This window comes from Hippopotamus amphibius, chromosome 9, assembly GCF_030028045.1.
Source record: "Hippopotamus amphibius kiboko isolate mHipAmp2 chromosome 9, mHipAmp2.hap2, whole genome shotgun sequence".
NCBI lineage: Eukaryota > Metazoa > Chordata > Mammalia > Artiodactyla > Hippopotamidae > Hippopotamus > Hippopotamus amphibius.
In genome coordinates, this window is record NC_080194.1 from 28,007,731 (window position 1) to 28,031,721 (window position 23,991).

The window sequence follows — 23,991 nt, forward strand, 5'->3', positions numbered from 1 at the left end:
CCAGCATTTCAATCAAGATGGCCTTACGTAAAATACAGTTTACATTTCTCATCACCCAAAGGCTCTGTTTCCTGAATTTTTCACCTCTCCCTCCTCCCCTCCCCCCCAGCCCCCTGCAATCCTCCAACCAGATATACATCGACTAGCTTTGAACAGAGGTGATCCAATTAGCTGAGATTTTTTTCTTGTGATCTGACAAAGAGAGAGGCTAAAAACAGAAGGGGCACTGTGGGTATAGTTTTCTGGAGCTCAACTTAAAGAAACCCCAAAATCTTCTAGTCAAATTTTGTCTAATCACTTAGGTGGAAGTCACTGTAATCACACAGGCCTAAAGTAATTGTTTTCTAGACTTGAGAATTTCCATATGATAGTTTAGGGTGTGGAGTTTGTTGTTCTTTTGGTCAGTCGTCTCAAGCTTTGTTATGGCCATCTTCTGACTATGGAGCCTTCTTATTAAAGAAATGTAGCAGGATACTATGACTAAGATGTCAAATGATATTAACATGGCATCCAGAATGCTTGCGTTCTCACTTCTTTTAATTCTTGTAGAAACTGTCTGCCACTTACACTGAATCATGAGGCAGCTCAAACAATTGAAATATTTATCTAGTCTAGCCTAAAATGGGATCAGTGACAATGGATTCTTTTAGGAACTTTAATTTCCGTGTTTAGGAACTGCTTATTTACTACGTGATCTAAGACAGAAAGTTATACCTCGTGGCCATGGGAAGGTTTCTTAGTAAGGTGTGCAGAAGCCAGTCTGTGAGATAAGAAAGGTGGGATATTGTTTTGCACATCCATAATGAATGGGCCACACCAAACTTGTGTGAGAACCGATTGGAATCTTACCTACTCACATCTACTACCTAGGTCAGAGTCGGAAAACACTGTGAAGGAAAGTGGTTACCTTTTCAGAAGGTGAAAGCATCCTATTCTATTTTGTTGTTGTTGTTTTCTTTTTAAAAAAATAAAACTACCTTTTTTCTTTTCCTAAAGTAGGCATTGCATAAGAAGACCTTGTTTTGCATGTTAATATCCCACATTTAATTTTTTATCTCTAATTAAAATGTAATTAAGTAATTCTGTCCTTTCAGTTTTACCAGGGCAGTAAATGATTGGTTAAAAACAACAAATCAATAACAACAACAACAACAACAAAATAGAGATAGATTGTTAGGTAGCCTGCTTTTTCAGGTTCCTAAGCCTTTTTAGAAATTTGATAACAAATTCCCTTTTATAAAATTCTGTCTCTGTTTATGGTCTCTAATAGCAACCTTTTTTCTGAAAAAGTCCAAAAGTATTTTTTTGTCTGGTACAAAAAAAAAGATTATTGCTTAGCCCCATGCTTGAGTTAATAATTACAGCAATATCTTAATTCGGCATAACACTTGCTTTTGCAGACATAAAATAGGCTAAATTTTGTAAAACTCTGTGAGGTGAGTAGGAATTATCCTTATTTTTGCAGAGTAGCAGGACTCAAACTGAAATTCATTGCTCTTTCCATAACAGCAATCTGTCCTCTCTCACAGAGTATTTTAGCGCTCTTTCTTTTGTTGTTAGATCACTATCTTAGTCTCTACTTGGTTGCTGTACAAATATTTTTGAAAAGTTTAGGTAAAGTAAGTCAGGGAGGAGATTGTGGAAAGCCTCCTACCACTTTATTTCCTCATGTTCCTGAATCATTTGCTCCTCCCTGACATTTTCCTATCCCCCTATTTCCAAACTCCACATGTCATGCTTCAGCTGAAATTTTTTGAATTGCATAGATTTTTAGGAAACAAACAAAAAGAATCATGAAATCATCTCTTTGTGGTATTTTAAAATGGAGAGATTTGTTTCAAACTGAGCATAGCCCAGACCAAAGCTCCCTCAGTGAGAACATCTGTGATTTTAAGGACAAGTAGCTCTAAGTGCATTATCTTTAAAAAATATTATTCCAGGCTAATCTTGACATAGAGCAGGTAAATAAAAAAGATGAGCTGTGAAAATCCACAAATAGGGCTTGAATGCCATTTTCCATGACAACGGGAGCTGCCCCATGAAAGCATTAATGCTGGGAATGTAAGGAATTTAAAATTGTGCCTTCTCAGTTTTACAGTGTGTGCTCATGTTAATTAGAGATATACTGACATTTGAAGTATCTACATTAATACACACAGCTACTATACATTTGTGAACTGTGGCCAGAAATCTACTTTAATTGAAAGCAGTTTGCTAATCTGAATGTGTATATCCATTACATTTTAAGCTTTTAAATTTTATATACTAGTGCCTTTAGGTACTTGTTCTTTCTGCTCTCTCTACTTTCTGTTTCTAATTTATACCTGAAAGGACAGCCTGGCCTATTTTTAATCTCCTAGTGGTGTTTTGGAGCAATATTGATGGAATTTTGAGGAAAAAAAGGTTTCTTAATAGTGTCCTTTTATTTGCTGTACTTTGAATCTCTTTTTACTCTCTGACTTTCTAAATTGTTGGTTTTTCTTGCAAACCTTTAAGATGGCCTGCCACCGTAATAAGGTAGGATTTAGGTTTATGGAATTTGCTTCACTGGCTATATTTAAGTACTAAAAAGCTACTCTTCACAGTCATACTATGATTTTAGCCAGAAAAGCCCAGTATTAGAGACCTTGATGAGATGAACAGTGAAGAGGCATTCTGATTTTTCTAGTATAGCTGAGGTTCATCCTTCCCTCTTGATGTCAAGCCATGTATCTTAATTTTTGACTTGCAAATATGTTCACAATACCTTGATGACTTCTTGAGTCATCTTTACCCCTAGAGTTTTTGCTTTGTGTGTCTTAAAGGAAGACTTTACACCTATTTTTTGCAAGTTTGTGTTTCTTAAGAATCTGCCTGTCAGGATTTTTAACCTAATTGTTTTGTCCTTTTTGTCTAATGAAACTCCCACACTTACTTTTTGGACTAATCCCTGTGTATTACACAAGACCAGTTAGAAAGAAGCTTCCTTTTTGTAGTACCAGGACAAACTGCTCTAAAAATCTGTACTACTCTGGACTTATTTCATTAAACCATTTTACTGGCACCATTAAACTACTAAGACCTGGGACCATTAAAACTTACTCAGTACTATTATTATTATCATGGCCTATTTTACCCTTTATTAATTTTTTTCAATGTACTAAGTTCTTCTGCTCTTTATTTTTTCATGTTGCTTACTACATATTGTGCCATCACAGCACATTTGGTAATTTCAAGTTAATTGCTCAATTATCAGTGATAGTCATGAAGCACTTGAAACATGCTCAGTGGAGGATTTAAAAAATTTCAAAATAAGTTGGTGTGTCATAATCTTAAATGTGAAACATGCCAATATCTGCAGGCATAAAAATATACTGCCTGAGCTAGGCATTTCAGGGAAGGCAAAAGCCTACTCTTAAAATCAGGGCTTTTGTCTGGCACTGAAGTGTTTCATCTTTGCTAATTTCAAACAACATAGCTAAATTTGATCTTGGTTTCCTTTTCAACTCTAAAAACTTGGCTGCGGTAATAAGGGAAAAGGCAAGTAAAACTGTATTGATTCTGTTCGAATGTTTTACCGGAACCTCACAATCACGACATTCACTGTAGAGTGGAATTTGGTGTGAGGTGGATCCATACTGGATGCTAGTCAATGAAGCTGACTTACGAGAGAAGCAGAATGGTCTCTTTATGATGTTTCTGCACTCATTAAGGCAGTCCTCTAATCAGAGGACAGTGTTTCAGTGAAGACAGTATGTTGATGATTAATTTATATTGAAAAACCTCATGAGAACAATGACACTTTAGGGATTTTTTTCTGTATCTTTCACAGTAATATTCTCAGATGCCTTCAAGATAACTTATACATTATGGCAAAATAATTATTGTAACTCTTTTGGCAACTATGCAAACTATCATTAAATTTTGCATTAGTATTCAGTTTAGGGTTTTCTCTAAACTAATATAGTGCCAACAGCTCTTTTTTAGATGCTATTATGGTTCTTTCACATTTTTATAGTACTGTAGTAAAGCTGAATTTACTGGCTACATTTGAAGGTGGAGTAGAGAAGCACAAGAGTCAACATTAAAGTGATTCAGTGCCCAGTTGGAGAAAAATTCTTCTTAACTTGAGATTGGGAACAATGTGGGGCTTGAGGGCAGTTTGCTAAGAACAGCTAATAAATTTAAATATTCCCCCCAAAAGCAGCTCTCTGAACTTGTTTTTAACCAAGAAGATAGGTTTAATCATTTTCTAGCATTCTTACATAAATTTTATTAATATTTAAAGGAATTAAATGTATATACAGAAGGGGAAATAAAGCCATAATTTGAACTGAGTGGTGGTCTCAAATACAAGGAAGTGAGGTAGTGTCCCTAAATGTACTAATTATGCACAGCTAGCTTTTATTTTATAATATAATAATCTATAAGATGTGAAATATAGTCTGTTTTTAATTCAGGAAAAAATAAAGTCATTGATTTGCTCAAGCATTTAGTTAGAAATATTTTTAGTAACTATTCAGTTTATAAAGATTGTTTGAATAGTCAACAAAATCTGGTGCATTTTGTTGTACACTTGTCTCTACATATCACTTCCAGCACATAGTTTTATCTGAAGTACATATTTTATGTTATCTTGGAGTATGGGTATAAATGCTTATCATTTCACCAAATTTTTTGACAGCTCCAAACATTAAAATGTGAGTTAAATATTGCCAGTAAAGATAAAAACATTTTCTGCATTCTCTCTTCATCTCTCCTTCCCTTTTGCCCTACTCTCTCGCGCCCTCCCCCCTCCCATGTCTCTTCATATTTCTTACTGGAGTTTTTCAAAGATGCAAGGCAATTATTGTGTAAAAACATTACTTTCCTAAGCATTATCTTCCATCAGTGACTGGCAATAAAGACTTATCCTTAATGTTTAATCAGTCAAAAAGTTTGTCCACATGGTGTCATTCCTGTTTTTATTATTATTTACTTAGCAAGTTCTTGCAAGAGAAAAAAGAAGATGGTCGCTAACCTAAGGGTTTAGTAATTGATTTGTTACTAGAGAGTTTATGTGGGTGGAGTTTTCTTTGGATACAAACTGTACTGGAGTTAGGTCTTCTTTTCAGCTCACACAGTTTCATGTAAACTTAAGTGAATGAATTCATTAATAAAAGCAGATTTTCTATTTTTATTTCGCCTTTGGGCTCTTTTATACCTTTGGAAAACTCAAATAGAACAAAAAGGTATGTTTGACAGTTAGTTATTATTTTTACCTTTTTGACCCACGTATAGTAGATAATTAAGCGATAGCATCAATGGAATCCAAGTCTGCACCCCTATAACTGCCTACATTAGGCAGAATATAGATTATTTTTTTTCTTAAAGCTATGGCAGCTGATAACAAGCCTATGACTTGGTTTTAATTATTACCACTAGTGTTCTGAGTTTCACTGAACATAGTGCAAAAGAAATACAGATGTTATTCCTCTTGTGAATATTATTTTTCTTCCAATATTATGTATATATGGCATCATCAATTAGAATGGGTTGTTTTAAGGTGAGATTGGTTGCACATAATTTAATATCTGATATAGCATCAAGTGCACACTCATCGAATGGTTGACAGCTTTAAGGGATGGAAACATTTAAGGGATGGAAACTACATACTGTTAGTGGCAGTATGTAGAAGCCACTGTTGATTTTGTGACTAGTTACAGAGACTTTTCCCCTGGACATGCAGTCACAGAATAGATAAGCTGCAAGGCAATATCTGGGGGAAGGCTAAGAAAGTAAAGCATGAAAAATGTGGGTGTAAACAAGAGAGCTGAGTGTCAGAAAACTTTGAGGGCCTGGAGCTTTCTGAGGAGAAGATATGGTTGAATGAATGGAAGAAATACCTGTCCCTCCAATTTCACTGCAGTAATTGAAAAGAGGAGACAAAAAGGAGAGAAATTAGTGAAATAGGAAATGACTGAAATAGGAGATTTTTGTAAAATCGCAAAATGGATATGAGGACTGTTTTTTAAGATGTGGAAATACTTGTTTGGATCTGGCAATAGTAACTTAAAACCAGTTCTAAAGTTTTTTTTTTCTTCCTAATCTGTTTCAATTTTATTGATTTCAATTCAATGCAGTCTAAGGACAACTGTAAGAATTTTAGGAAATGGGTACCTCCCTGGTAAAAAACCAGTGAGAATAATTTTGCTTCATCTGGGTAAAGATTAATATAGATATATAGGAACATAATCACCGATGTATCACACTCTGTATTTTTTATGCGATACCATTAGAAAGGTGTCATTGTAACCATGACCAAGTAGCACCCTTATATCTTCTAGAACAAAGAATCACATGAATTAGGTTTCAATATGGTATATGATGTTTTGAGTTTTGGAGGTTGGAAAACTCTTCGAAATCACATTTCTATAAAGTGACTTTTAGTGTGATGTATCTTCCTTTGCTTTTTCCTTCTACTTTCCTCTCTTCCCTTCCTTCCTTTTCCTCTATCATTTCTATCCTTTCTTTCATTTAGAGATAGTTTGTTTTCAATTAGTATGTATGCTGCTTGCCAAGCTGTAAAATAATACCTAACATGTGTTCCTTAAGTTGTATGCAGGGTCACCTTTTTAAGGATGAAAGAGTCCTCATTGGGTTTCTTATATGAACTAAGACCACTCTCATTCATTTGAATGCAATCAAAGAAACTGAGGAACTGTTGGAATTAGTTTTACTATTGTGAAGTGATGAAGATAAGATAATTGGAAAGAAATTATAATCTTCATTGACGCAGCAGTTTACTATACCTGAATTAGGATTTGTCAAATTTTAAGGCTTGTTGAGTGTTTGCTCGCTAAGAACAAGACAGAAGAATAATCATGGTCTAAAAGGAGAACCTTTAAGTTTTCAGAAAGACTTCTTGCAGTGAGATATTCTATGCAACCATGTACTTACAACCTTAAGGGAAGTCCTTAGTTGTGTTTTTCTGGCAAGTCTTCCACACTGAATGAATTTGTCTGAGTTCTTGATGTGGGTTGTTTCTTGAGAATAGTTTGACTTAGGGTTAAAGGGGGTTAAAATATTCTACGTAGAGGGTTGGGGAGGATGAACTGGGAGATTGGGATTGCCATATATACATTACTAATAAGAAAAAAAATAGCAAATTTTACACTCTAAATATATGCAGTTTATTGTATGTTAACTGTATCTCAATAAAAGTTCTTAAAAAATATCCTATATAACCAAAAGGGGAAAATTTATAAATTATCTCAGGGATATTAAGCAGGAGATGAAACCCAGACATGCCTGAAAGAAAATTGTGGATTGGTTAAGGTTGTGATTATATAGAACACTGATAGAACAACAAGCTGTGCATCAATTTGCAGTGTCTGGAGCGAATAGACTGCCACTCTCCCTCAACAGTACCTACCAGTGCTTTAACACTTTCCAGTTTCTCTGTCAAGCAAAGAGGGAGAGGGAATCAAGTGTCTATATTTGGCAGAGAGATGTTAAAAACAGCTGTTGTTTGTGTTGAACACCTGTATGTTCTAGGCATTGGGCAAGGCACTATTACCTTGTTATTTTTATTCCTTTTCACAAATCCCCCAAATCCCTGGTTAATTTCTATAAATTCTGATTTATTTTTCACCTTCATAGCACTTAAAATGATTAGTAGTTATCATGTATTTGTATGTTTATTTAGTGTCTATTTTCTTCACTAAACTAAAAGCCCTGTCGGGGCAGAAAACATGAGTATCTTGTTCAAACCTGTATACCCAGTTTCTAGTACAGTGAATGACACTAATTTCCTAGTGGATATTTGTTGAATAAATAAACATGAACAACAACAAAAGATAAAGGAAAGAAGGAAGGAATACAAGGAAGAAAAAGGCAGAACTGGGATTCAAGCACAGTCTGACTTTAGAGCACATCTCTTCCCACTCTAGAACACTAGCACAGTTTCACTTCATCTAGAATATTCTTTTTTTTTTGGCTGTGTCAGATCTTAGTTGTGGCTTGCAGGATCTTTTGTTGCGGCATGCGGTCTCTTCACTGAGGCATGCGGGTTTTCTCTTCTCTAGTTATGGTGCGCAGGCTCCAGAGCACATGGGCTCTGTAGTTTGCTGCATGCGGGCTCTCTAGTTGAGGCAAGTAGGCTCTCTAGTTGTGGTGTGTGGGCTCAGTAGTTGTGGTGCATGGTCTTAGTTGCCCTGCAGCATGTGGGATCTTAGTTCCCTGACCAGGGATCGAACCCGCGTCCTCTGCATTGCAGGACGGATTCTTTACCACTGGATCACCAGGAAATTCCCTAGATTATTCTTGATTATATATTTAACTGATAAAATTTCCCTAAGTTCAGCTGTCTTAGAGCACCTCAAATCTGTTTACATCGTATTCTTACATCTTACCCTGAGACTGAACGTCATGAAAATCTGTCCTATCTTTTTGTCATCCTGTTGGAATATTGCAAGCATTTTATGCAACAGTTCTTTCCAGAAATATAGATTTCATAGTCTAGATTTTGGGGTTTCTGTTCCTCCTACACAAAGAAAGTGTACTTCTTTCTTTTCTTCTCTGAAACTGACCCTTAATTTAGATCCTGTGCTGCTAAATTGACTTTCAGTAATGAACAGAGTGATTGTCACATGCCCTGCTGAATTTTTTGCTTGAGGGGATGTGTGTCACTCTTATTTAGAGAGAGCCTGTGGGAGGAGTCAGGCCAACCCCAGGGGCTCTTATCCTGGCAGGTCCCAGGCACTGGGGCTTGGTTCCGTCATTCAGCAGTGACCTCTTTCCATTTACTTAATTTTTACTGCTTGAATTTTTTCTTGAATTTTTCCTTAACAAATATCATTGTCAAGAAGTTTTTTGTTTTAATATTGGTTTTTGCATAACACTATCAACTATTTCCTATCCTTTTATTCCTGGTGTCATCTTTTAAAAAAGCCTTACTGTGTCCTTTCATTCTATTTCCCAGAATGGGAGGAAATATAAGAATGTAGAGAGTAAATGCAAGTTTCACCTAATCTCATCGTGTGGAAAAGTGTCATTGTAGTTAGGCTTTCAGGGATGCTATGTAGCCTTGAAAGCATACATTTTTAAGGCTATATAGATGTGGTTAGTTCAAACAGAAATTGTATATCTCCGAGGTATATTGAACGGATACATATTTAAATCTTGATGTCAACTTCAAGAGTCGTATATAAATTCCCAAGAGGGTACAAGAAACAGATTCTCTGATGTGAAGCAATAACCATCTTTTCTGGACCAAATGACAATCTCGGAAGCTCTGGCCATCTTGGAATTTATCATTTGAAGCAGCCTGGCCTACCTGGAAGTTAGTATCTTAGTGAGGAGTGATCTGAGCCATTAGGGTCTTCATGTTGGATGGTGTGATCAGTGGTCAATCTGACCTCCAAGTTGCCCTATGAAAACTATTTAAAGAAGTGAGTAGCTGTTTTGCAGTTCTGGTAAATCCTTTTTTGGTAGCAAATATTTTCTTCCAAGTAGAGTGCTTAGCATCTGTTGGAAATTAATTCAACTCCACAAATATATACTGGGTACTGAGTGTATTCAAAACAGACAATTAGATGCTGCACTGGAAACAAATGCAAATGCACAGAGTTCCTGCCATCAAGAACCTTAGAATCTATATGTAATTATTAAACTCTCTTATTCCTTTTTGTGTCCCTGTGTCTAACTTGGTGCATGGCTCAAAGGAGGGATTAATAAATGTGAATTAAGTTGCATTGATTATTTTAAAAAATTTTTAAAAAATTATTTATTTTTTGGCTGCGTTGGGTCTTCGTTGCTGTGCATGGGCTTTCTCTAGTTGCTGTGAGCAGGGGCTACTCTTCATTGTGGTGTGGGGGCTTCTCATTGCAGTGGCTTCTCTTGTGGAGCATGGGCTCGAGGCATGCAGGTTTCATAGTTGCAGCACGTGGGCTCAGTAGTTGTGGCTTCTGGGCTCTAGAGCGCAGGCTCAGTAGTTGTGGTGCATGGGCTTAGTTGCTCCGCGGCATGTGGGCTCTTCCTGGACCAGGAATTGAACCCGTGTCCCCTGCATTGGCAAGCAGATTCTTAACCACTGTGCCACCAGGGAAGTTCTGCACTGATTATTGCAGAGGAGATAAGCAGAGGAGATATGTAATTTCCTATGCAGAATATGTTAAATGCCTTAGTTAAATAAAACTCTAGGGAGTTCGAAAGAATTAAAGATACATCCCTTTAAGAGGAAGGACCTTAATTTAGGAAGCAGACTTTTTGATATTCTTTGAAAGTTTAATAGAATTTTATCAGTGGAATAGGAGATGAAGAGAGAGGTGCATCCTGGTAGTGAGAGGACTAGCACAAGCATGGTTATGGGACAGATGGAAGGAAACAGGGAAGAATGGGATAGGGAACAATAAGTCCAGTCTGACTGAGATATAGGGTATGTATAGGCTAGAAAATTTAGTATGATCGTATCATTGTGGTCCATAAGGCTAAGCTAAGGCATTTGGTAGATCTTAGGGGGCCATCAAACCAAATAGCTGAGCAGTATGGCAAGAGCTTTGCATTTGAAAAATTAGTTCGGCCAGCTGTTTATAGAGTTGATTAGAGGGGAAAAAAAGACTTTAACTAGAGAAACACCTTGTAAAATAGTTCAGGCAGGAGGTAAGAGGTTTAAACAAGAGTGGGTATTCTGAGAATAGAAAGTTAGAAACAGAAAGAAGAGACTTTGCCAATGTGGCATCAGTAGGACTAGATTATAAGTGGTGGGGAACATGAGGAAAAGAAAGGAGTCAAAATTACTCATTGCTTTTTCCTGTTCCTGTTATTCATCATAGCACTGAATTTTTGAAAAGGCAGAGGGAAAATATCATGCTGTTTATCTCTTGTCAAGCTCAAATCCCTTGCATCTCATTGGTTAGAGCTGCACTGAAAGTTGAGGATATTTTTTCTTCCCATGGAGGCCTTGGAAGGAAGATGTGTTTTTAAAGGAATGAGAATATACTTAAAGATAAAATTACTTTGAGGATTTAAAGGCATAACATAAATACAAAAAGATATTGACACTAGTAGCTCAAGTGCACAGGCAGGGACTTGTTGATTTCAGGGGCATAAGGTAAAATTTGTCTGCGGGTGAGAAAAGTGAAGATACTGGAGATTATGGCATTCCTATCAGGTGGCTTTCACATAGGGATTAGTACATGACATCTGTGAGGAATAAAACAGGTGTGCAGAGTTTGGTTACTTTTAAACCTCTCTCAGATAAAATGATGACTGCAACTCCCTGGTTATAGTGCTACATTCTATCCTCCACAGAAGGTGTAGTCACAACAAATATTAGGCTTTGAATATAGGCCCTCTCTACTTGTCTCTTTCAAGGAAAAAGGAAATAGTACAGGAAAATACATTCATGAGTAAGAAAAGACATTGAAATAAGATTTAAAAATAGACTTTTTCAAGATAATGGAATAAAGTCAAGTTGATTTTGAAAAGGATCCTTATCATTCTCATTACCTTATCATTTAGACTAACACTAAAATGGATTAATTCATTTATTCATTCACTCAATAAGAATAGGAATTCAGGACTCTTTTGGACATGAGGTGTAATTTAAAATGGTAAATGAAGAATTAGTCATCAGGAATTTATAATCTATTGTGGGAGGAGATGAAATAGACATATATGAAAAAGGGCAAAAAGGTAACTGATATGAAACCTAGTAATTCATCTCTGGGAATGCTTTGCCCATTGTTTCTTCTTGGAGACCTATAGTAGCTATTTCTGTCTGTTCAGCTGTATGTACCTTAGCCTGCTGACGCAGAGACCCTTGCCAGTGCTTCATTAAAGGGTGCTCTTTCATAACCTGTGTTATGACTTAAATATCTGTCTCACTTGTGCCTAGCAAGTTGTTCATATTATGTAGTGCGTAATAGGTTCCAGTAAAATGCTGTTTGAATAACAGAAACTCTCTCTCATACATTGTATCAATTAAGATATTTTGTGTTAAAAAAATCTTCTTTAAAAATTTATATATCCTGGGGAAAGTTAAAATCCATTACCTTTCCACATCTTAAGTTTTTTATATATCTTTATATTTTAAAACTCCAAAACAACTTTTGAGTGCCTTCTGTGAATCAGAACAATTAGATAATTCACATTAGTTTAGAAATATACCGTGTGGAATTCCTGCCACCCCTGGATACTGCTGTGTACTAGCTGTGATCTTAGGCAAATCATATAACCTCTTGGAGCCTCAGCTTCCTCACATATGAAGTGAGAATATTACCTACTGCATGTTTTTTTTTAACAGCTTTATTGGCATATAATAAACTGCATATATTTAAAGTATATAATCTGATGTTTTGATATACGTATACACCAGTGAAGCCATTTCCACAGTCAAGATAATTTACATAACCATAACCCCTAATGATTTTTAATGCCCCTTCAGAGTCCCTTACTCCTACCCCTCCTTGATCTGTTTTCAGCCTCATCCCCAGGCAGTCCTGATCTGTTGTTACCATAGATTGCATTAAAAGTTTTATGTAAGTGGAATGATACATTATGTACTCTTTTTTGTCCAGTTTCTTTCATTCAGCATAATTATTTTGAGATTCATGTGCATGTAAATAACTTATTTTTAAAATTGAGGAGTAGTATTTCATTGTATGGATATATCACAATTTTATTACCCATTTAGAGTCTTTCTAGTTTTTGGCTATTACAAATGAAGCTGCTTTAAACATTTGTCTTTGGGTGGACATATGCTTTCTTTTCTTTTGCGTAAATATGTAGGAATAGAATGGCCAAGTTACACAGGTGCATGTTTAACTTTATAAGTACTGCTGTTTCTTCCGAAGTGGCTTACCATTTTACATTCCTACTAGCAATGTGTAAGAGTTCCAGCTGTCCCGCATTATTGATAACACTTTGAATGTTTAGTCTTCAATTTTAGCTGTTCAAGTGGTTTGTAGTGGTGGCTCATTGTGGTTTTAATTTTTATTTCCCTAATGACTGATGATATTGAGATCTTTCAATATGCTTATTTGTCATCCATGTATCTACTTTGTTGAAGTGCCTTTTAAATCTTTTGATTTTTTTTGAATTGGGGTTTTCTTTTTTATTGAGCTGTAATAGTTTTTTTTATGTTTTAAAAAAATACAAGTTATTTGTCAGATATATGTTTTGTGTATATTTTTTTACTGGTCTATGGCTTGCCTTTTAATTTTAAGCATCCTTTGAAGAGCCAGTGTTTTAAATTTTGATAAAGTCCGATTTATTGCTTTTCCTTTATATTTCATGCTTTTCATGTCACATTCAAGAAATTTTTGCAAAACGCAATGTTACTAAGATTTTTTCTATGCATTCCATTAGAAGTTTTATAGTTTTAGCTTTTAATTTAGGTCTTTGATTTGTTTTGAGTTACTTTTAATAACAGGGTGAAATGAGGTTTGAGGTATATATTTTGGCTTATGGCTATCCATCTCTTCTAGTGCTGCTGAAAAGATTATCTTTTTCCCCATTGAATTGCCTTGGCACTATTGTTGAAAATAAGTTGACCATATATGTATAGGTTTATTTCTGGAGTCTCTATTCTATCCATTGATCTATTTGTCTATTTTTTTTATACCATTATCTTGATTACTTGATGACTATAGCCTTATATTGATAGAATGAGTTGGAAAGTATTACTGTCTATTCAATTTTCTGGAAGAATTTGCATACAATAGGTATCATTACTTTTTAAATACTTGAAAGACTTCATTAATGATACCATCTGGACTTGGGGTTTTCTTTTTGTGAAGGTTTTCAACTACAAATTCAATTAAAATAGGTATAGGGCTATTTAGGTTATCTATTTCATCTAAGTTATGTACTTTAAGTGCATTTTATCTAAATTGTTGAATCTATTGGCATAGATTTGTTCATACTATATAGTTATCTTTTAATATCTGTAGAATATTTACTGATGTCACCTCTCATTTATGATATGAGAATGTAAACACATCAAATTTAATATTGCTTTCCTTTTTTCTATTTTATTGATTTCTGTTTTTAGTCTTATTATTTCATTTTTTTCTGCATATTTTGGGTTTAAGTTGCTCTTGTTTTCCTAATTTCTTAAGGTGAAAGCTGATATCATTGATTTGAGACCCCCTTTTTCAATATAGGTTTTAGTGCTATAAAATTTACTTCTAAATACTGCTTTATCTGTGTTCCATAAATTTTAATATGTGGTGTTTACATTTTTATTCAATTCAAAATGCTTTCTAATTTCCCTTTTGATTTCTTCTTTGATTCACATGTCATTTAGAAGTATTATTTCCTAATATTTACAGATTTTCCAGATATCTTTCTGTTACTGGATTCCTATTTCTTTTGTTGGTTGTCAGGTTCTATCAATGTAGGTAAAGTTGGTTGACAGTGTTGTCCAGGTCTTCAGTATCCTTACTGATTTTTTTTTGGTTTACATGTTCTATCATTAATTGAGGGAAAGAGATTTTTGATAACTCTGATTAAAATTCTTCCTGCTTTTTTGATATTGAGCTGCATGAGTTGCTTGTATATTTTGGAGATTAATCCTTTGTCAGTTGCTTCATTGGCGAATATTTTCTCCCATTCTGAGGGTTGTCTTCTTGTCTTGTTTATGGTTTCTTTGCTGTGCAAAAGCTTTTGTTTCATTAGGTCCCATTTGTTTATTTTTGATTTTATTTCCATTATTCTAGGAGGTGGGTCAAAAAGGATCTTGCCTTGATGTATGTCGTAGAGTGTTTTGCCTATGTTTTCCTCTAAGAGTTTTGTAGTGTCTGACCTTTCATTTAGCTCTTTAATCCATTTTGAGTATATTTTTGTGTATGGGGTTAGGAAGTGTTCTAATTTCATTCTTTTACATGTAGCTGTCCAATTTTCCCAGCACCACTTATTGAAGAGGCTGTCTTTTCTCCATTGTATATTCTTGCCTCCTTTGTCAAAGATAAGGTGCCCATATGTGTGTGGGTTTATCTCTGGGCTCTCTATTCTGTTCCATTGATCTGTATTTCTGAGTCTGTCATACAGAGTGAAGTAAGCCAGAAAGAGAAAAACAAATACTGTATGCTAACACATATATATGGAATCTAAAAAAATGGTACTGATAAACCCAGTGACAGGGCAAGAATAAAGATGCAGATGCAGAGAATGGACTTGAAGACACTGGGTGGGGTGGGGGGAAAAGGGGAAGCTGGGGAGAAGTGAGGGAGTAGCACTGACATATATGCACCAACAAATGTAAAACAGATAGCTAGTGGGAAGCTACTGCATAACACAAGGAGATCAACTCGATGATTGGTGGTGACTAAGAGGCATGAGATAGGGAGGGTGGGAAGGAGTCACAGGAGGTAGGGGATATGGGGATATATGTATAAATACAGCTGATTCACTTTGTTGTACAGCAGAAACTGGCATAACAGTGTAAAGCAATTATACTCCAATAAAGAGCTAAAAATTAATTTTTTTTCCTGAAATTTTATTAGTTTTTCTTCCTTGTATTTTGAAGCTCTATTAGGTGAATACACGTTTAGGGTCATTATGTCCTCCTAATGAGCTGACCCCTTTATCATTTTATAAAAATCCCTTTATCCATAGTAATATTCTTTGCTTTGAAATCTACTTTGTCTGATAGCCACTGCAGCTTTCTTTTTATTAGTGGTACCATGGTATATATTTTCCATTCTTTCACTTTTAAAGTATTGTGTCTTCAATTTAAAAGTGAATTTCTTGTAGCGAGCATGCAATTGAGTCTTGCTTTTTTATCCACTTTGACAATCTCTCCCTTTTGATTTGGGTGTTTAGACCATTTACATTTAATGTGATTATTGACATGGTTGAGTTTAAATATATGATATTCTCTTTGTTTCTTATTTGTACCATCTGTTCATCCCTTTCCACTTTTTTTTTTTAATTTATTGAAAATTTTCATGATTTCATTTAAAATCCCTTATTGGCTTATTAATTTTTTTGTTTCATTATATTTTAGTAGTTGCTTTAGTATTTATAGCAACCCTATACAACTTATCACAGTCTTACTTCAAGTAATAACATCCCACATCACATGTGGGATGAGACTCTTACAATAGCATACTTCCATTTCTCCCTCCTAGCCTCTGTGGTATTGTTGTCATACATGTTACTTCTACATATGTTATAAATCTAAAGATAATTGTTATTATCTTGGCTTTGAATAGTCAGTAGTATTTTAAACATATTTAAAAAATAAAAATAGCCTTTCATATTTACCCACATATTTACCATTTTCAGTGTATTTTATTTCTTTGTGTAGATTCAGATTTTCATTTGGTAAATTATCTTCTTGAAGGATCTCTTTAATATTTCTTGTAGGATATGTCTGCTGGTGAGATGGTGATATTTACATCACCTTTTATATTTCTGAGAAATCTTTATTTTGCTAGGTATAGACTTTTAGATTAACTTTTTGTGGTTCAGTAATTTAAAAATATCAATCCATTGTCTTTTGGCTTGTGTTATTTTCAAAAAGAAGTCTGCTGTAATTTTTTATTATGTTTCTCTGTATATGATGTGTCATTTTCCTCTGGCTGCTTTTAAGATTTTTTCTTTATCATTGATTGTAAGCTATATGATTACTATGTGCCTTAGTGTAATTTTCATAGTGTTTCTTGAGCTTGGGTTTTTTGAGATTCTTGTATCTGTAGGTTTATAGTTTTTGTCACATCTGAAAAATTTTCAGCCATTATTACTTCAGAATTTTTTTGTTCACTCCCATTATTTATGGAATCCAATTACCCATATATTAGGTTAGCTTGAAGTTGTTCTTCATTTCACTGATTCTGTTCACATTTTTCCATCTTTTTCCCCCTCTGTTTCATTTTGGATAGTTTCTATTGATAAGTCTTTGAGTTCATTTGTCTTTGTCCTGCAGTGTCAAATCTGCTTTTAATTACACCCCCATGACTTTTCATCCCAGACATTGTATTTTTTTATCTCTGAAAGTTACAAATGGGTCTTTATTGTATATTCAGTATCTCTACTTAGTACGTTCAGTCTTTATTTTAGTTCTGTGAACAAATAGAATGCAACTAATAACTATTTTAATATGCTTGTCTACTAATTCTAACATCTGTGTCATTTCTGGATAAGTTTCAATTGATTGCTTTTTCTCTTCATAGTGAGTGGTATTTTTCTGCTTCTTTGCATGACTGGTAATTTTACTGCCAGAAATTTTGTAAATTTTACCTTGTTGAGTGTTGAATATTTCAGTATTTCTATAAATATTTTTGGACTTTTTTCCTGGTATGTAGTTAAGATACTTGGAAATAGTTTGATCCTTTCAATACTTGCTTTTAAGCACTGTCTGTTGGAACCAGTACAGCCTTTAGTGTAGGGCTAAGTCTCTGCACTGCTGATGCAATACTCTTCTGAGTATTCTGTCCAATGCCCCTGGCATTATGAAGTTTTACACTTTGATGATGGGAAATTGAATTATTCCTGGATTTGTGTGAGCTCTGGGGATTGATTTTTCTGCTCTTTTTTAGGTATATCTTTCCCTAACCTTGGTTAGTTTCCTCACACATGTCTGCTTCTCAGTAATTATGAGGGATTCTCTGCAGACCTCTGGAAATCTATGTGCAGGTCTCTCTCCTGTGTTACTCTGCCCTACCAACTATATCCACCTTGGCCTCCCTAGACTCCAAGCTTCATCTTCTTAACTCACTGAGACCATTAGGCTCTGCCTTTGTACACTTCAGTTGGTAATTTCTTTGTTGAGGAAATAAGCTGGAACAACTGTAGGGATGATCTCATTTGTTTTTCCTTTCTTAGGAATCACTGTTCTTCATTGCTTGATGTCCGGTTTCTGAAAACGATTGTTTTTTATATATTTTATCCAGTTATTTTAGTTGTTTAACCCAAGAAGGGTAAATGCAGTTCCTGTTAGTCCATCTTGGTCAGGAACAGAAGTGGCCACATATGTGAAGAAAATTTATGATATATATTAAGCATTTGGTATACTGAATGCTTCACACATAGAGAGTATTCAATAATCACTATTGCTATTTCTCCACCTGCATCCTGTTCAATAATGAAGCTTTATTTTATATAGCATGTTCTATATGAAGCCTTCCAGATGAATTATCACTCTTTATTCTTTGTACTCACATAACTTTTTTTTACATACTTTCATTATGACATGGATCTACATTATAAATTTTGATTTACTTGTTTGTATTTTGTGGTAGACTGTAAGTTCTTAGACACATAACATCTATCTTATTTATCTACCCTTAGTTTCCAGCCTATAGTAAATGCTTAGATATTTGTTACTTAAATGAATAATCGAGAAGGTCTCACATCTCTTATGAAATATTCAAGAGTAGAATTTTTGATTGGGAAGGAGAGATGGTTTAGTGGTATGAGACCCTTTGAGCAGAATGAAAGTGGAGAGGAGTTCCAGAGAGCAGCATGAGAGCAAAAGGTGGTTGGTTGAGGTTGATAATACATAATAATGATAATGATGATAATACTAGTAAATACTACTACTGCTACTAAGGTTACCACGAAGGTGAGAAAGGATAGAGGAGTATGGAATGGAGAATAGGAAAGACTTATTGTGGTGTGTCAGTGCAACCATTTTGTGATACCTTCAGCACCTTGCTGAATATAGATGGTACCATTGGTTACATTACATAAATGTATGTTATGTGAATCAGTGTAACTGGAATTGTTGTAATAGAGGCTTTTAAACAAAGTGCTGAGAGAACACAGTATACTTTTTGGAGTAGGTGAACCTTGAAAGGAAGTGGTAGGGATGGATTAACTGAGAAGAAGCTGGAAGAAACTCTAGATAGTGGAGAATAGCATAAACACAAAAAATACTATAGGCAATAAATAAGCATAGTATAACAGAAAGAACAAATGGACCTTGGAGCTGGGTTCACTAGGGTTTCACTTTTATCTCTGCCACTTGGTGTAACTCTGGAAAATTACTTAGCTTATCTGAGACTCAATTCCCTCATCTGTAAAATGGGTGTGGTTGTTGGGAAGATTATATGATGCATAGAGTAAATTTATTTTATGTTGCAGATAGTGGGTCCAATAACTATTAGTTTCTTCTTTTTAGACATTCTATATCTTCTGATGAGGAAAGAAAAATGCTTCAAGAAGGACTTTGTGACCCCTCATCACTTTGTATAAGAGCCCAGGTATAATATATAATTTATGAGTATAACTAAATGTTCCCATTTATTTCCTATTTCCGTGGCAAATGAGGATTGCATTGCATTTTTGTGGTCTAATACTAAGACCTAAGTAACTTTAACACCCAGTTTCTTTACATCTTCTAATCTTAACTTATGTTTATAACTATTGGGATTATTGGCTAAACTTTACATATAAATGAAACAATTTTACTACCACAATTCAATATTTTTCAGAAATGTTTTTATTTATAGGGAATATATCTAATGAATGAAAGATTGGAAAGATGAGTATCAGAAATCCTAAAATTTTTCAAGTCTGGAAACCACTTGTAGTCTTTCAAGTTATTTGTTTTCTGAATAAAATCAGTTTTGATATCAATTTCCCATCATGGAAATCATTAAGATACAGAGTAAAGTTTAGAAACTTTTGACTTTTAAAGAATAATCATACTTTAAATTTCCAATTGATTTGTAAAAGACCATTGTTAATGTGCACTTACAAAAATATTTTGGATACATGGAGATTTTAAAAGGAGTTCTAGCATAACTAAAACAAAGTAATCTTTTATTTTTTTCACTGAAAGAAAATTTCAGGACTCTTCCAGTTAACTATCTCTGTGCTTGGTTTAAGGAACTAAAGAATTTGCATAGTCAACGGGATAAAAATTGATAAGCCATAGTAGTTTTGGAGCCAATTTTCAGCACTGTTTTTGGCTGTTGAATACTTGCATTGACATGTACAACCCATAGGTGTAGTACATAATGCTGCTGATCCTGGCACGTGAAGAGCCACCTTTAGCCACCCACCTGGTATCTCAACTCCTGGGGGCTGAGCTGGCAAGGATCTGACATGTGGTGGCACATGACTTCATCTGCTGTCTTCACTATAGTCTGGTTCTTTGCATTTATGAATCTTAGTCTGGCCTTGATGACAGTTCGCGTGGTTGAAAATCACCTTATTTTTAGTTTAAGACATGTTGCCTCCGGGATACTTGTAAACATGTTGAGAGGCTGAGTTTTGATGAATCTCACAAAACTCCTCAACAGGGCATGAACTGAAACCAAGAAGCCGACAGTGCTAATAATTCAGCATTTGGCAGTATTGTGGATATTAATGCGTTCATAGTTCATCTTGACAAACCTGGGCCCAATCTCATGTGAGAATGAGTTTAGTCATCTAATTGTAGTTTCTGGTGAGTATTTTTATACTTTTTTTTCAAACTACAGACGAAATGAAGAAAATATTAATCGCCTCTTAGAAATGCAAGGTTCATAGCCCACAGGACTATGTGTTGTGAAATAAAAGAAAATGCTTTACAATAAATTGCCATCTTGATTTAATGAAATAATGCTTAAGAATTCTTATAGTGCATTATGGCTGATTTGTGATATTTTAAATTGCCCATTTATTCATAATTTCAGAGTGAAGTACCTATTTTGGTATTTCAGCTAAACATAACTCAACTTTAAATAACCAGTAAATTTATGTAATCTATGCAGGTAAACTATGTAAAGCATTTATGATAAGATTTAAAACATGCTAATAGTAAGTACGTATAATAGCTAAGTATATTCAGTATTTAGGACCTAAAGTTATTTTACAAATATTGCTTTCATGGGGAAATAAATGTATCTTCTTGTATTAAAATGCCACAGGAATGACACAATTTTATTTAATTATTAGTAACTCTAGAACACACCTCATAATTTGTGGGGCCTAGAAATAAAATGGTAATGACTGGAGTGGAAAGAGCTTGCCCCTTAAAATTTGGTGGCTTGTTGAGCAGTCTGAATAATCTATGTCCTTCCGGCACATACCCAAATACATTTTGTGATCACAAAAGAATTTTTTTTAGATCTCTAACCTACCCTCTTTCAGGCTAATATAACCACTTTGTTATAATATTTCTTTTTTTAAAAGGTATAAATAAAGAATTTAAATTTTCATATGAAGAAAAAGGATATTATTTATTTGGTCCTTGAAGTATTTGGGTCCATATTTCTACCTAGAAATCCTTATTATTATATTCAAGTTGAACTACAAGGGGAAAAAGCTTATAAATTAAAAAAAAACATTATGTGGTGATAAAATGTGGTTTACATTACTTGGTGAAAGACATTGACTTGAAACTGGAAGCAAATAAGCAAGTCAAATGGACACTGCTTTGTTTTGGTTGCTTATAAGCTTTTAATTAATTTCAATATAGTCAAATTAATGTCTCAATCTTATATTTTCATTCACATAAATCTTCAAATGGGCAATTATGTCCACATGATAAATATGTGGGGTTAATGATGGTAATTTGCCACCTGTGTCATGAAACAGCTCCTTTTTATCCTTATGTAAAATTTTTCATAGTTTTCTTGGCTGTCTTTAGAGCATAAAAAAATCTAAATTAAAGGGAAAAAAATTTAACACTATAAAAATCTCATTCTTGCCAAGAAATGAATTATACATGAGGTATGTTTTAGACAGCAGATTGGATGCATTCGAAGAATTTGCAGGAATGTTTTCATTATGCTATGGTAGTAATAAATGGTATTGTGCTACAAGCTTAGTAATAAAAATGGAATAGGTTTTAAACCAAAAGCTAGTTTGGTAACTTTGGCTCAATTTCTTGCCACTTCTATATCCCTTGCAAAGAAGAATGCACTACATCTTTGTGAGCAACCTGAATTTCTCTTGCCCTGGAAAATCATAAAGTCCAACTTGGCTTTTGACACAGTCTAAACTACTCTGATTAGGTAAAGCTGATCTTAAAAGAGAAAAATTGGATACTCAGCAACCCCCAGCAGATATTTTGACACAATCTTGGAGCTAAGAGTCATCATAAATTTAAATATTACCTTTCCTAGCACAGAAACTTCACTAATAAATGGCTTTGAATATTTTATGAATGACTGAGCTCCCTACTTTGTTAATAAGTCCTCTGGAAATCTATGACTTTTTTGGGATGGTTTTACTTTTGAAGGAGGGAGTGTTGAAGAGAAGGTGCTTATGAAGTGTCATATAATTTTACAAGTAGCATAACTGCTTTTAACTACAAAACTATCTCTGATTAAAATAACAATTGAGCTTGTAATTTTTTCTGAACAGCTGCTGCTACAGGGGGTCATTACCTTGGAGAGCTCGAAAATAATCGTACTCCTGGTACATGAGTTATGTAGTCTTGTGTTTTACAGCAAAGCACAAAGTTTAAAGCCTATAGAAGAATGTTATTTGAAAGCTGTCAAACCATGTTAAAAAAGACTGCATCGTCAAAAGGCCCTGGTGGCCACGATTCTGCATGTAGCCTTGTCTTATTCATTATAAAATGCATGTTTATAAAGTTCCACAGAGCATCCAATTCCCAATTCACTTATATCAGCAAGACTTAACTTGCTCATTAATCTAAATTCTTTTGCAACTTTAATCTACATGTTTAATTAATCATAAAATGAGGCGGTAAGTAATTTCAGCAATGTGTGGCTTGTTATCAGATGCATTTAATCACTCTTCTGTGAGCTCATTTGGAAACACCTGAAGATGTCGAGTGCAGTTTGAATAAGCATAAATTATTCTTTGTCAGTGTACTTCACTCAACTAATAAGACATTAATTTAAAAGGCACTGTTTGTCGTTTTTAGATCTTTACCAATATTTTTAGCTTAGCAATATAACTCTAATTGTATATATGATTCACAACTAGTGCCCGACATAGGAAAGGGTAAGAGTTTAATTCATTTTTCTTATTTACATGTAATTATGTCATGTAATCTTAGTTTTTAATGAGGATTAACCATCTTGTAAGTATTCATATGCTTTTGGAATAAGGTACTGATGAATTATAGTTGGAAAAATTATTTATTGGTACAAAGGCTTGTTTCTTGCCTAGGTCAGGTCTGAAAAGACATGAGGTTTGGGAGAGGGCTTTGATTTGAGGATACAGGTATTGCATAGAGATTATATGATGCAGATGATAACCTTAAAAAAATTCAAGTAAAATAGCTCTATTCAGCTGTTCCACATAATAACATATGTAGTCATATAGGACCAGGTAGCCCAAAATAATGACAGTCCCACTTTTCCCTAGTCTCTTAACAGTATTTCACAGTTGATGACAGCATTTTTTTTTTTAAGACAAGAAACAAGAACAATAATAAAAGCAAAAACTCACTCATAGCCTCAGAGCAAAAAAAAAAAAAATTCATGAGGGCTGAATGAGTTATATATCTTGATGTCAGGAGTATAGGAATAAAAATTGCATTTTATAGGATGTCATCACCTGTCCTGTTTATGCCATGAAAGCAGTGACGCACGGTAAGAATAATTATCTCAGTGGAAACAAATTTATTTACCTGCCGTGGAGCATCCCTGTTCATCTTACTCATGAACTTATCTCACTCATATGCTATCTATGGATTGCCACCAGTGAGCCAGAGAGGATGATTCCTGAAAAGAGAATATTGGTTTGAGCTGAAATATAGCCATATTCTCCATTTTTATTTGATGTGCATATCTCCTGGCTTTCTTTCCTTTCTTCAGGGATCCTTTACATAGAGCTAACAGTTATTTATATGTCCATTTCTTGCCGTATGCCTCATCACTGTGTAAAAATTCTTCTTCCTGTTTTCCTTTCTAAGGGAAAACAAAATCCCAGGAAATCTCATTTGTACATTTCAAGTCATATAGGCCATCACAGCACATTGCAATGAAATGCCATTTACCCTTATTTCACTTAAAGCACTATAAACTGTTTTCTTAGAACCACTGATGAAAACTTCAAACCTTTGTTAGAGTCATTCTTGATAGACAACATTTCATTTGAACTTAACTTTCTTAGTAA

The 23,991-nt window shown here is 34.5% G+C and overlaps 1 protein-coding gene across 18 annotated transcripts in view; it reads left to right on the top strand.

Moving 5' to 3' along the window:
• The window catches only part of SOX6 (SRY-box transcription factor 6), a 636,025-nt gene that overhangs the window by 100,272 nt on the left and 511,762 nt on the right, over window positions 1-23,991 (top strand). For 15 of the 18 annotated variants that reach the window (XM_057748518.1, XM_057748517.1, XM_057748515.1 and 12 more), the window contains exon 3: window positions 19,088-19,169. The exons of 2 other annotated variants lie outside the window; for them this stretch is intronic. The gene's annotated coding sequence lies outside the window, so the exon portion shown is untranslated. Of the gene's footprint in view, window positions 1-19,087; window positions 19,170-20,292; window positions 20,360-23,991 lie in introns of those variants that run through there. One more of the 18 variants, XM_057748519.1, reaches the window with a different exon arrangement.